Consider the following 14,378-nt stretch of genomic DNA (forward strand, 5'->3'; position numbering starts at 1 on the left):
ACAAGGGGAGTTAGAGAGGAGAAGGGAGTTGAGGGAAATTGGAAGGGGAGGTGAACCATGAGAGACTATGGACTCTGAAAAACAATCTGAGGGTTTTGAAGGGGTGGGGGGTGGGAGGTTGGGGGAACCAGGTGGTGGGTATTACAGAGGGCACGCATTGCATGGAGCACTGGGTGTGGTGCAAAAATAATGAATACTGTTATGCTGAAAATAAAAAATAAATTTAAAAATAAAAATAAAATACTTCATTTAGAAAAAAAATATTTTTAAAAAAAGACTCTGGAAGGGAGATTGAGGCAGGGGGATGTCCACTGCAAAGGCCCCCAATGGGTGCAGGCTGCCATGTGCAGAGAAGTTGCAGGCCAGGGTAGCTGTAGTACAGGGACAGGGGTGGGGAGCTGAGGATCCTGAGGGTCCTGAGTGTGGTTCATGTTTGTACATGAATCTTTTCAACTGGCCCTTCCATGATTGCACTTGCCAGTCCTTCATGGCTGAATGGTTCAAGGTCATGGTTAAAAGGGGACTGGAAGGGATTATGCCGAGTGAAATTAGTCAAGCAGAGAGAGTCAATTATCATATAGAGTCCCTTATTTGTGGAGCATAAGGAAAAACACAGAGAACATAGGGAGATGGAGAGGAGAAGGGAGTTGGGGGAAATTGGAGGGGGAGACGAATCATGAGAGACCACGGACTCTGAGGAACAAACTGAGGGTTTTAGAGGGGAGAGGGATGGAGGGATGCTTGAGTCTGGTGGTGTGTATTAAGGAGGGCATGGGATGCATGGAGGACTGGCTGTTATATGTGAACAACGAATCTTGGAACACTACATCAAAAACTAATGATGTATTGAACAGTGACTAACATAACACAATTTTAAAAAGAGAAAGTGTCTGCCTAGGAGCACTCAGCCTTCTGTACTGGTCACTTAAGTCGGGAAGGCCTTGTGCTGCACTGGAGATGACAGGCGGTCTTGTCATGCACTTAATGAAATTCATATAAAGAAATTTCAGTAAGTTGGTGTACAGAGGCTGCGAAGGGTGCTCTAATACCCAATCATCTGACACCAATTGCGAATCCAACAAGAAGAGAGGAATCTTGCAAACCCAAACTACTTCAGACACTGCTTTACTATCTTAGCGGGAGGAAGAAAGATCTTCTTCCTCCATCCCAGCAACAGCCCTGCCTATGAGACACAGGTACTAGCTCAACCAATGAGGAAGAGTCACAGCTCAGCTGATGCGATACCAGTCACCGCCCAGCCAATGAGAAACTGTCACAACTCAGCCAATGACTGATAAAGCCCAGCCAATGAGGGACATTCACAGCTTACCTAATGAGAGACAATCATAGTCAAAACAGGGAGAGACTATCACACCTCAGCCAATGAGGGAGTCACAACCCAGCCAATGAGGGGCAGTCGTAGTTTAGCCAATGAGGGACACTCACAGGCCAGCCAGTGAAGGGCAGTCACAGCCCAACCAATGAGAAGCCACCCTACTTACAAATCCCAGTTTCCTCCAGTGGACTTTTTGTTTACAACTGCCCCCTCTCAGGGATGAAAGGGTCTCCATCTTCTTTGTTCTCTAGGACCTGCCTATGGTTTTCTTGTAGCTTGCTTGTTATGGATTGTTATTCTCTGCTTCTCTCAAATAGATGCCTTTTGCTGGCAAAATAACTGACAGGGTTTGTTTGTTTGTTTGTTTGTTTTAAAGATTTTATTTATTTATTTGACAGACAGAGATCACAAGTAGGCCGAGAGGCAGGCAGAGAGAGAGGAGGAAGCAGGCTCCCTGCTGAGCAGAGAGCCCAATGTGGGGCTCGACCCCAGGACCCTGAGACCATGACCTGAGCCAAAGGCGGGGGCTTTAACCCACTGAGCCACCCAGGCGCCCCAGGGTTTGTTTTTTTTTTTTTTTTAAAGATTTTGTTTATTTATTTGACACAAAGAGAGAGATCATAAGTAAGCAGAGTGGCAAGCAGAGAGGAGGTGAAGCGAGAGAGAAGGTAAGCAGGCTCCCTGCTGAGCAGAGATCCTGATGTGTGGCTCCATCCCAGGACCCTGAGACCATGACCTGAGCCAAAGAGTTTAACCGACTGAGCCACCCAGGCACCCCAATAACTGACAGTTTTATTTTTTAGGTTCACAACTTCTTCACTTGGGAAGGGAAAGTCCTGGCATTGTTAGTCTGTAGATCTCGGTTTCGTAAGAAATCCAGGTTCCCTTTGTGAAGCAGGGGCATGGTGTTGTACCATTCTCAAGAGCACAGGCCATGACCTGAGGGACACTGGGATTTACTCTGGCTTCAGCTTCCAGCCAGCTGTCGGACCTGGAGTAAGGACAGGCTCTCTAGGGGATCAGTGTCCTCAGGTGTTAAGTGGAAATCATGGCCTCTGCCTCATAAGGTGGCTGTGGTGGTTGTGGTTAGGAGGATGGTAAGAAACCAAAGCCCGGTAGAGGATTGCGAGGGGGACAAGATGGCGGGGGAGTAGGAGGAGGCGCCTTTTCAGCCCATACCCCAAAGTGAGCTGATTACCTACCAAAGAACTCCGATCACCCATGAAATCAGCCTGAGATCAGAATTATACACGTCTGGATCTCTACTGGGGCAGAAGACGCCAGTGGGCAGGTAAAGCAGAGTGGGAACAGCGGCTGATATTGGAAGATAAACAAAATGGGGAGGAAGCCACCAGAGGCGACCGGTTGGAAAGTAATACCCCTAATACGAGAGTGCCCTGCGTCTGGGGACCAGCATTAACTTGGAGACTGGTTGAAAGCACTCCAAAAGAGCAAAGGATTTCGGGGAGAAATTGTGGGAACCAGGGCAGCTAGGGACAGGGGCTTAAGTCCCCTGTCCCAGGACAGCCTCCCTGGCGCTGAGGCAGAGAGAGTGCGGCAGAGAAACCAGCTCTTGGTCCCTAAGCCGCCAGCGCACCTGAGAATGCGTGGGTTCTAGTTCCTGTGAGGGGATGGGAGCCACGCCCTTCAGCAGAACGGGAGAGCCCTGCTATAGAGCCTGAGATACTCCCCTGAGAGAGGTACAAAGGCCCAGCTGGCGCCCTTTGACACGCGCCATTGTTTCAGAACCTAAGACGCCTGCACCAAACTCTCCCCACAGAGAGGTGCGCAGAAGGCCCAGCCTGGTGCTTTCGGACCTGCGCCCCATTCTCAGAGCCTGGGACCCGCGCGCGACCCACAGTCTCCCCTGAAATTGGTGCGCGCAAGCCGGGCACTCTTAGACCCAGAAAGACCAGGCACTCCCTGCCAGGGCCAGTGGGAAAATCTCAGTGTGCGATTGCTGCTTGGAACCTCTCTGGCGGTCAGGAGCTCCCAGACAGCTGCCACTGCCTTGGCTTTGGTTATAAGCAAAAGATCCTGCGTCCCCAGAGACTGCGACTTGGAACCTGCTCTGCCAGCAGCCAAGGGGGACCTTATTTAGGCTCTGCAGCCAGACTGAGGCTTCTCTCTGAGAGGGAGATCAGGGTGCGGTTTGTTTTCCTCTAAAACTACAAAAACTATCAAAAGCGGTCAAAGTGAGAGAAAAAAAAAAAGTGAACAAACATAAAAACCACCAGAGAACAAAAGCCTGAAAAAAACCAGTTTCCTCAGAGCCCACCCCCTTGAGGGGGGCAGGAGGACTTAACTCAGGGAACATCATTGACTGAAAACCCACATGGCAGGTCCCTCCCCCAGAAAACAAACCAAGAAAGAAAAAAAAAAGAGAGAAAAAAAAGGACTACAAGAGAACAACCACTACATCATAGGAAAACTTTTATTTTTCACTCCTTCCCACTATTCTGGTTCCTTTTTTTTAATACATAGGTAATTTTTTTAACCTATTTACCATCACAGTGAGCTGTACAGTACATCAAACTCCATAATAACCTTCTAACATGAACTTTTTGATACATACACCTATGTTTTTCTTTTGCATTTCTATTTTTTGAATTCCTTTTTTTAAATTTTAGTTTAGTTTAGTCTAGTTTATTCCTTTTTATTTTTATCTTCTAATATTCATATAGAGTTAAACTTCAAAGTAATCCCCTTTCCCCAATCAATACTACCCCTATAGGTAAACCAATTTTTAATCCCCCTTTATCTTAGGAAAGTTGAGTCCTTTAACAAAGATATCAAGATACATCCAGGAAGAATCAAAACGACCTTCCTTGCACACACTGAGAATTTATAACCACTCTCCCGTCTTTTTCTTCCACCAGTGTTTCTGTGTTTTTGTGTTTGTCCTGATAGCATATAAATCTTACACTTGGGTTTTTTTTTAACGAGGTTCTTCCTTTACTTGCATATATATATATATTTTTCTCTTGTCAAATACTTGTATCAGTCTTTTTGTTTGTCTGTTTTTGTTTGTGTACTTCATAAATCTTACCTTGGGCTAAGATTTTTCTTACCTTGGGGCCCATTTGGGCTGAACATTCTCTTTCGTCTTCCCTTTCTTTCGTGTCTCTCTCTCTCTCTCTCTCTCTCTCTCTTTTCTTTTCTTTCTTTTTCTTTTTCTTTTTCTTTTCTTTGGTCTCTCATTTGGGTGGGGAATCCTGATTGCTCAGAAGTGTTCCAGGGTGCACCTTGACTGCACCACGGTTGATTCATCCAGCTACATCTCTTCAGCCTTCTCCCACCAAAATGACTAGGAGGAGGAATGACCAACAGAAGAAAAATACAGAGGATGGACCTTCTGCAACAGAGCGAACGGCTATCAACATAGACAATATGTCGGAAAGAGAATTCAGGCTAACAATTATCCAGGCAATAGCTAGGTTGGAGAAAGCCATGGATGACCAAACGGAATTGATTAGGGCTGAGCTGAAAGCGAAGAGAGATGATGTTCACAATGTTAGGGCAGAGCTTAAAGCTACCAGGGAGGAGGTTCACAATGCTCTCAATGAGTTCCAATCTAATCTAAACTTTCAAAGCTAGGGTAACTGAGACAGAAGATAGAATTAGTGATCTGGAGGACAAATAGATAGAGAGAAAGGATCAGGAGGAAGCCTGGAACAAACAGCTTAGAAACCATGAAAACAGAATCAGGGAAATAAATGATGCCATGAAGCGTTCCAACGTCAGAATTATTGGAATCTCTGAAGGAGAGGAGAAAGAAAGAAGTCTAGAAGATATAGTGGAACAAGTCCTTCATGAAAATTTTCCCAATCTAATGAATGGAACCAGCATTCATGTACTAGAGGCTGAAAGGGCTCCACCGAAGATTATACATTCCACAAAAACATCACGACACCTGATAGTCAAATTGAGGAATGATAATTGTAGGTATAATCTCTTGAAAGCCGCTAGGGCAAAGAGGTTCCTTACTTACAGAGGAAAGCCCATCAGAATAGCGTCAGACCTGTCCACAGAGACCTGGCAAGCCAGTAAAGGCTGGCAAGATATATTCAGGGCACTAAATGAGAAGAACATGCAGCCAAGAATACTTTATCCAGCAAGACTGACATTCAAAATGGATGGAGAGATAAAGAGTTTCCAAGACCGGCAAGGATTAAAAGACTATGCAACCACCAAGCCGACACTGCAGGAAATATTAAGGGGGGTTCTATAAAAGAGGAAAAATCCTAAGAATAGGATTGAACAGAAATATAGAGACAATCTAAAGAAAGAAAGACTTCAAAGGTAACTCGATGTCAATAAAAATGTATCTATCAATAATCAGTCTCAATGTGAATGGCCTAAATGCGCCCATAAAACGGTACAGGGTTGCAGATTGGATAAAACGACAGGACCCATCCATATGTTGTCTACAAGAGACCCATTTTGAACCTAAAGATACACCCAGACTGAAAGTGAAGGGATGGAGAAGCATTTTTCATGCCAATGGGCCTCAAAAGAAGGCTGGGGTAGCGATTCTCATATCAGATAAATTAGATTTTAAACTAAAGACTGTAGTCAGAGATACAGAAGGACACTACATAATCCTTAAAGGGACTATCCACCAAGATGATCTAACAATTGTACATATCTATGCTCCCAATATGGGAGCAGCCAATTAAGAAAACTGTTAATCAAGATAAAGAGTCATATTGATATGAATACACTAATCGTAGGAGATCTTAAGACGCCTCTCTCAGAAATAGACAGATCATCAAAGCAGAAAATCAATAAAGAAACAAGAGCATTGAATGACACATTGGACCAGATGGACCTCATAGATATATACAGAACATTCCACCCTAAAACAACAGAATACACATTCTTCTCAAGTGCACATGGAACCTTCTCAAGAATAGACCACATACTGGGTCACAAATCAGGACTCAACTGATGCCAAAAGACTGAGATTATTCCCTGCATATTCTCAGATCACAATGCTTTGAAACTGGAGCTCAATCACAAGGAAAAGTTCAGAAGGAACTCAAACACCTGGAAACTAAAGACCACCTTGCTTAAGAATGCTTGGATCAACCAGGAGATCAAAGAAGAACATAAACAATTCATGGAAACCAATGAGAATGAAGACACTTCAGTCCAAAACCTATGGGATACAGCAAAGGCGGTCCTAAGGGGGAAATACATAGCCATCCAAGCCTCCCTCAAAAAAAATTGAAAAATCCAGAATACACCAGCTGTCTCTACACCTTAAAGCACTGGAGAATCAACAACAAATCAAACCAACTCCACACACAAGAAGGGAAATCATCAAGATTAGAGCTGAGATCAATGAGGTAGAAACCAGATATACAGTGGAACGTATCAATGAAACTAGAAGCTGGTTTTTAGAAAGAATCAATAAGATCGATAAACCATTGGCCACACTAATCCAAAAGAAAAGAGAGAAAGTCCAAATTCATGAAATTCTGAATGAAAAGGGAGAGGTAACAACTAACATTAAGGAAGTAGAAACAATCATCAGAAGTTATTATCAACAGTTATATGCCAATGAGCTTAGTGACCTAGATGAAATGGATGCATTCCTGGAAAACTATAAACTCCCAAAACTGAACCAGGAAGAAATCGACAACCTGAAGAGACCGATACCTACTAACGAGATTGAAGCAGTGATCAAAAACCTCTCAAAAAACAAGAGCCCAGGACCTGACGGATTCCCTGGGGAATTCTACCAAACTTTCAGAGAAGAAATAACACCTATTCTCCTGAAGCTCTTTCAAAAAATTGAAGCAGAAGGAAAACTTCCAGACTCTTTCTATGAAGCCAGCATTACCCTGATCCCCAAACCAGGCAAAGACCCTACCAAAAAGGAGAATTTCAGACCAATATCACTGATGAATATGGATGCTAAGATTCTCAACAAGATCCTAGCAAACAGGATCCAACAGCACATTAAAAAGATTATCCACCATGACCAGGTGGGATTCATCCCTGGGCTACAAGGATGGTTCAACATTCGCAAATCAATCAATGTGATAGAGCAAATCAATAAGAGAAGAGAGAAGAACCACATGGTCCTCTCAATTGATGCAGAAAAAGCATTTGACAAAATCCAGCATCCGCTCCTGATTTAAATACTTCAAAGTATAGGGATAGAGGGAACATTCCTGAACTTCATCAAATATATCTATGAAAGACCCAGAGCAAATATCATCCTTAATGGGAAAAAGCTTGCAGCCTTCCCGTTGAGATCAGGAACAAGACAAGGATGCCCACTTTCACTACTCTTGTTGAACATAGTATTAGAAGTCCTAGCAACAGCAATCAGACAACAAAGAGAAATAAAAGGTATCCAAATTGGCAATGAAGAAGTCAAACTCTCTCTCTTCGCAGATGACATGATTCTTTATATGGAAAACCCAAAAGACTCCACCCCCAATCTACTAGAACTCATACAGCAATTCAGCAATGTGGCAGGCTACAAAGTTAATGTGCAGAAATCAGTGGGTTTCTTATACCCTAACAAGGAAAATACAGAAAGGGAAATTAGAGAATCGATTCCATTTACTATAGCACCAAGAACCATAAGATACCTGGGAATAAACCCAACCAAAGAGGTAAAGGATCTGTACTCGAGGAACTACAGAACACTCATGAAAGAAATTGAAGAAGACACAAAAAGATGGAAGACCATTCCATGCTCTTGGATCGGAAGAATAAACATTATTAAAATGTCTATACTGCCTAGAGCAATCTATATTTTTAATGCCATTCCAATCAAAATTCCACCGGTATTCTTCAAAGAGCTGGAGCAAATAATCCAAAAATTTGTATGGAATCAGAAGAGACCCCGAATCGCTAAGGAAATTTTGAAAAACAAAAATAAAACTGGGGGCATCACATTACCTGATTTCAAGCTTTATTACAAAGCTGTGATCACCAAGACAGCATGGTACTGGCATAAAAACAGACACAAAGACCAGTAGAAAAGAGTGGAGAGCCCAGATATGGACCCTCACCTCTATGGTCAATTAATCTTCGACAAAACAGGAAAAAATATACAGTGGAGAAAAGACAGTCTCTTCAATAAATGGTGCTGGGAAAACTGGACAACTATATGTAGAAGAATGAAACTCGACCATTCTCTTACACCGTACACAAAGATAAACTCAAAATGGATAAAAGACCTCAGTGTGAGACAGGGATCCATCAGAATCCTAGAGGAGAACATAGGCAGTAACCTCTTCGATATCAGCCACAGCAACTTGTTTCAAGATACGTCTCCAAAGGCAAAGGAAACAAAAGCGAAAATAAACTTTTGGGACTTCATCAAAAGCTTCTGCACAGCAAAGGAAACAGTCAAAAAAATGAAGAGGCAACACACGGCATGGGAGAAGATATTTGCAAATGACAGTACAGACAAAAGGTTGATATCCAGGATCTATAATGAACTCCTCAAACTCAACACACACAAAAGAGGCAATCATATCAAAAAATGGGCAGAAGTTTCCTGATCAAAACTCTTCAAAGTGTAGGGATAGAGGGCACATACCTCAATATCATCAAAGCCATCTAAGAAAAACCCACCGCAAATATCATTCTCAATGGAGAAAAACTGAAAGCTTTTCCGCTAAGGTCAGGAACACGGCAGTGATGTCCATTATCACCACTGCTATTCAACATAGTACTAGAGATCCTAGCCTCAGCAATCAGACAACAAAAGGAAATTAAAGGCATCCAAATCGGCAAAGAAGAAGTCAAATTATCACTCTTCGCAGATGATATGATACTATATGTGGAAAACCCAAAAGACTCCACTCCAAAACTGCTAGAACTTATACAGGAATTCAGTAAAGTGTCAGGATATAAAATCAATGCACAGAAATCAGTTGCATTTCTCTACACCAACAACAAGACAGAAGAAAGAGAAATTAAGGAGTAAATCCCATTTACAATCGCACCCAAAACCATAAGATACCTAGGAATAAACCTAACCAAAGAGGCACAGAATCTATACTCAGAAAACTATAAAGTACTCATGAAAGAAATTGAGGAAGACACAAAGAAATGGAAAAATGTTCCATGCTCCTGGATTGGAAGAATAAATATTGCGAAAATGTCTATGCTACCTAAAGCAATCTACACATTTAATGCAATTCCTATCAAAGTACCATCCATCTTTTTCAAAGAAATGGAACTAATAATTCTAAAATTTATATGGAACCAGAAAAGACCTCGAATAGCCAAAGGGATATTGAAAAAGAAAGCCAACGTTGGTGGCATCACAATTCCGGACTTCAAGCTCTATTACAAAGCTGTCATCATCAAGAAAGCATGGTACTGGCACAAAAACAGACACATAGATCAATGGAACAGAATAGAGAGCCCAGAAATAGACCCTCAACTCTACAGTCAACTAATCTTTGACAAAGCAGGAAAGAAGTCCAATGGAAAAAAGACAGCCTCTTCAATAAATGGTGTTGGGAAAATTGGACAACCACATGCAGAAAAATGAAATTGGACCATTTCCTTACACCACACACAAAAATAGACTCAAAATGGATGAAGGACCTCAATGTGAGAAAGGAATCCATCAAAATCCTTGAGGAGAACACAGGCAGCAACCTCTTCGACCTCAGCCACAGCAACATCTTCCTAGGAACAACGCCAAAGGCAAGGGAAGCAAGGGCAAAAATGAACTATTGGGATTTCATCAAGATCAAAAGCTTTTGCACAGCAAAGGAAACAGTTAACAAAATCAAAAGACAACTGACAGAATGGGAGAAGATATTTGCAAACGACATATCAGATAAAGGACTAGTGTCCAGAATCTATAAAGAACTTAGCAAACTCAACACCCAAAGAACAAATGATCCAATCAAGAAATGGGCAGAGGACATGAACAGACATTTCTGCAAAGAAGACATCCAGATGGCCAACAGACACATGAAAAAGTGCTCCATATCACTTGGCATCAGGGAAATACAAATCAAAACCACAATGAGATATCACCTCACACCAGTCAGAATGGCTAAAATAAACAAGTCAGGAAATGACAGATGCTGGCGAGGATGCGGAGAAAGGGGAACCCTCCTACACTGTTGGTGGGAATGCAAGCTGGTGCAGCCACTCTGGAAAACAGCATGGAGGTTCCTCAAAATGTTGAAAATAGAACTTCCCTATGACCCAGCAATTGCACTATTGGGTATTTACCCTAAAGATACAAACGTAGTGATCCAAAGGGGCACATGCACCCGAATGTTTATAGCAGCAATGTCCACAATAGCCAAACTATGGAAAGAACCTAGATGTCCATCAACAGATGAATGGATCAAGAAGATGTGGTATATATACACAATGGAATACTATGCAGCCATCAAAAGAAATGAAATCTTGCCATTTGCAACAACATGGATGGAACTAGAGCGTATCATGCTTAGCGAAATAAGTCAAGCAGAGAAAGACAACTATCATATGATCTCTCTGATATGAGGAAGTGGTGATGCAACATGGGGGCTTAAGTGGGTAGGAGAAGAATCAATGAAACAAGATGGGATTGGGAGGGAGACAAACCATAAGTGACTCTTAATCTCACAAAACAAACTGAGGGTTGCTGGGGGAAGGGGGTTTGGGAGAAGGGGGTTTGGGAGAAGGGGGTGGGATTATGGACATTGGGGAGGGTATGTGCTTTGGTGAGTGCTGTGAAGTGTGTAAACCTGGTGATTCACAGATCTGTACCCCTGGGGATAAAAATATGTTTATAAAAAATAAAAAATTTTAAAAAAATGGGCAGAAGATATGAACAGACACTTCTCCAATCAATACATACAAATGGCTATCAGACACATGAAAAAATGTTCATCATCACTAGCCCTCAGGGAGATTCAAATTAAAACCACATTGAAATATCACCTTACACCAGTTAGAATGGCCAAAATTAACCAAACAGGAAACAACATGTGTTGGAGTGGATGTGGAGAAAGGGGAACCCTCTTCCACTGTTGGTGGGAATGCAAGTTGGTGCAGCCTCTTTGGAGAACAGTGTGGAGATTCCTCAAGAAATTAAAAATAGAACTTCCCTATGACCCTGCAATTGCACTCCTGGGTATTTAACCCAAAGATACAGATGTCATGAAAAGAAGGTCCATCTGTACCCCAATGTTTATAGCAGCAATGGCCACAGTCGCCAAACTGTGGAAAGAACCAAGATGCCCTTCAACAGATGAATGGATAGGGAAGATGTGGTCCATATACACTATGGAGTATTATGCCTCCATCAGAAAGGACAAATACCCAACTTTTGTAGCAACATGGACGGGACTCGAAGAGATTAAGCTGAGTGAAATAAGTCCAGCAAAGAGAGTCAATTATCATATGGTTTCACTTATTTGTGGAGCATAACAAATTGCATGGAAGATGTGGGGAGTTAGGAGAAGGGAGTTGGGGTAAAATGGAAGGGGAGGTGAATCACGAGAGACTATGGACTCTGAAAAACAATCTGAGGGGTTTGAAGTGGTGGGCGGGGGGAGGTTGGGGTACCAGGTGGTGGGTATTATAGAGGGCACGTATTGCATGGAGCACTGGGTGTGGTGAAAAAATAATGAATACTGTTATGCTGAAAATAAATAAGTTAATATTTAAAAAAATAAATAAAGTAGAGGATTGCAAAAAAAAAAAAAAAAAGAAAGAAAGAAAGGAAGAAAGAAAGAAAGAAAGAAACCAAAGCCCACCCTGGCACCTTTGAGGTGTTCTGGAAAGGTTCTGCTTGGGCTTGGTGATGCCTATAGGAGACAGGCATGACCCAGTACCTCAGAGAGGCTACAGGCTCTGGGCCAGAGAGAAGTACAGGGTGGGCCATTCACTGGGGGCCAGTGATCTCATTTGGGGAACACACAGGAAACAGATTCCCCTGTGGGTCAGAGATTAGTGGAGGGACAGAATTTTAATCCTGTCTGACAGGGTAGCTCTTCCTGGAAATCCTCAGGGCTGAAGAATTGAGGGAGAGCCTGAGGCAGGTGAAATCTAGGCCCTCCCTCTCCTTGGATCTCCTATCAGGGAGGGAGAGTGAGCAGAGAATGTTCCAGATCCAGAGTCAGATGACAAATACGGACCACAGACTGTGGGCCAGGGGTAGCTGGAGGCTGTGGAGTCTGGGGAAGTACTGGAGGAGTGGAAAGAACTTAGCTTCAGGCCAGAGCTGGCCCTGAGTGATTGCTCCAGGTCCACCCATGAGCATATATTGCTCATGACCTGGGGCTATGTACCTAATCTCTTTGTGTTTCCACATCCCCTACTGCAAACTGAGGTTCCTGACAGCATCAACCTCACAGGCTGGTCCTGAGGATTAGAAATAATTCATTTGGTATTTGCTAGAAACTGTGTAAGGGGCACCTGTTTTCTAGGTTGGAAAGACCAGTGAACTAGACACTCTTTCATGGATCTTCCATGAGACACTAGACAAGTAGCACAACTGTCGTGTAGTGGTATGTACTCTGCACAAAGTAAAAATTGGATGGAGAAATGCAAATGGGTGGACAGCAACTTTAATCGGACTGTCAGGGAAAGCCTCCCTGAGGAGGAGACATCTAATGTGAATCAGAGTAACAGGCCTTGGCAGTTAGTCCTTTGGGAGGGCCCTGGCCTCTAGCAAACACCCTCTTCCCCAAGGTGGAAGGAAAAGGTACACTCATGGGCATCAGTAGATCGTTGTGGGGCATGAGGCTCATGTCTGTGGCTTCCGGCCTGCTCCTGATCTCTTGTTTCTGAATTCCTGCCCTGCTCCAGCATCAGATAAGGATGCAGTCCAACAGAGACTGCCGAATGATCAAGGACCATTTCATGACATCCCTTCCCTGTAACAAATCCAAAAGGCATAACATTCGCCAAGACTCTGGTAACTAATTTTTAGTGGGGGAGCCCAGGCATCTGTAAAGAGCTCTGTGTGGCTCTTTTCTTCTCTTCTGGTCAGATATTACTGTGGGCTTGCCCTTGAGGAAGGACCATGCGACATTGCCAAATATTTATGCTATTAACTGTTACCCCCAACGTTCCCCTGATGGATCTGTGGCCAAGTACTAGCATGACAGTTCACAGTGGAAAGGTTAGATACTAACAAGAATTCTTGAAGATTATTCAATCCTGGATCAGATTGACACTAATTCCAGGAGACCCAAAGCATCACTGTGGTCCATCAGGCACAGAGAGGGACAATGGAAGTCAGGTCATTATTGGAGTTTCACCTCAGTACAATCTCTCAGTGGTCTCAGGTTTTCCACTAACCCACCCAGTGATCCTGAACAAGTCCTTTTCGTCTTACCTATTTGACATGTGCAGAACGTATAGATCTTGGAGAATGACAACTAAATATAAACTTAATTGGTTGTTTACTTCAATTACAAATAAATTACAATTCATTTCAATTTCAAGCTGTGTCACTTGTGGCTCCATTGTGTTAGCCATCAACACATTCCTGACATCAGGTTTATCTATTTGGTTGAGCAAATGCTTTTTTTCTCTCTCTTTTAGAAAATATCACCAGAAAGACCTTGCATTCAGCTGGAAAAGGCACCATCACTTCCTACCTCATGCTTACATCAACTCTCTGAGCTGATGTCAGAAACTGTTCTTTAGGGATCTTGATCACCATTCTCTTGTAACAGACACCACACTGTTCCTTTCATCGATGACATCATTGTGATGGAGAAGTAGAAACTAATAGACACATTGGCAACACACTTGAAAGCCAGAACACAGGAACTAATTCTTACATGAAATCAGAGGCATTGCAACACAGTGAAATGTTTACAGATTTAGTATTTTGGGGCAGGACAAGATTGTGCTTCTACAGTGAACAGCAAATAGACAAATCTCAATTATCTTACCGTTAAAAAAAAAGACATAGCAAAGGGTAGGTATGAGGTGCTGGTGATAGCACATATGTTTATATTCTTGTAATACTAGAACCCCTGACAAGTGACTTGAGAACTGGCTAGCTTGGAGTGGGGCCCAGAAGAATAAAGTTCTCTGA

Source organism: Mustela erminea, chromosome X, assembly GCF_009829155.1.
Source record: "Mustela erminea isolate mMusErm1 chromosome X, mMusErm1.Pri, whole genome shotgun sequence".
In the NCBI taxonomy this organism is placed as follows: Eukaryota; Metazoa; Chordata; class Mammalia; order Carnivora; family Mustelidae; genus Mustela; species Mustela erminea.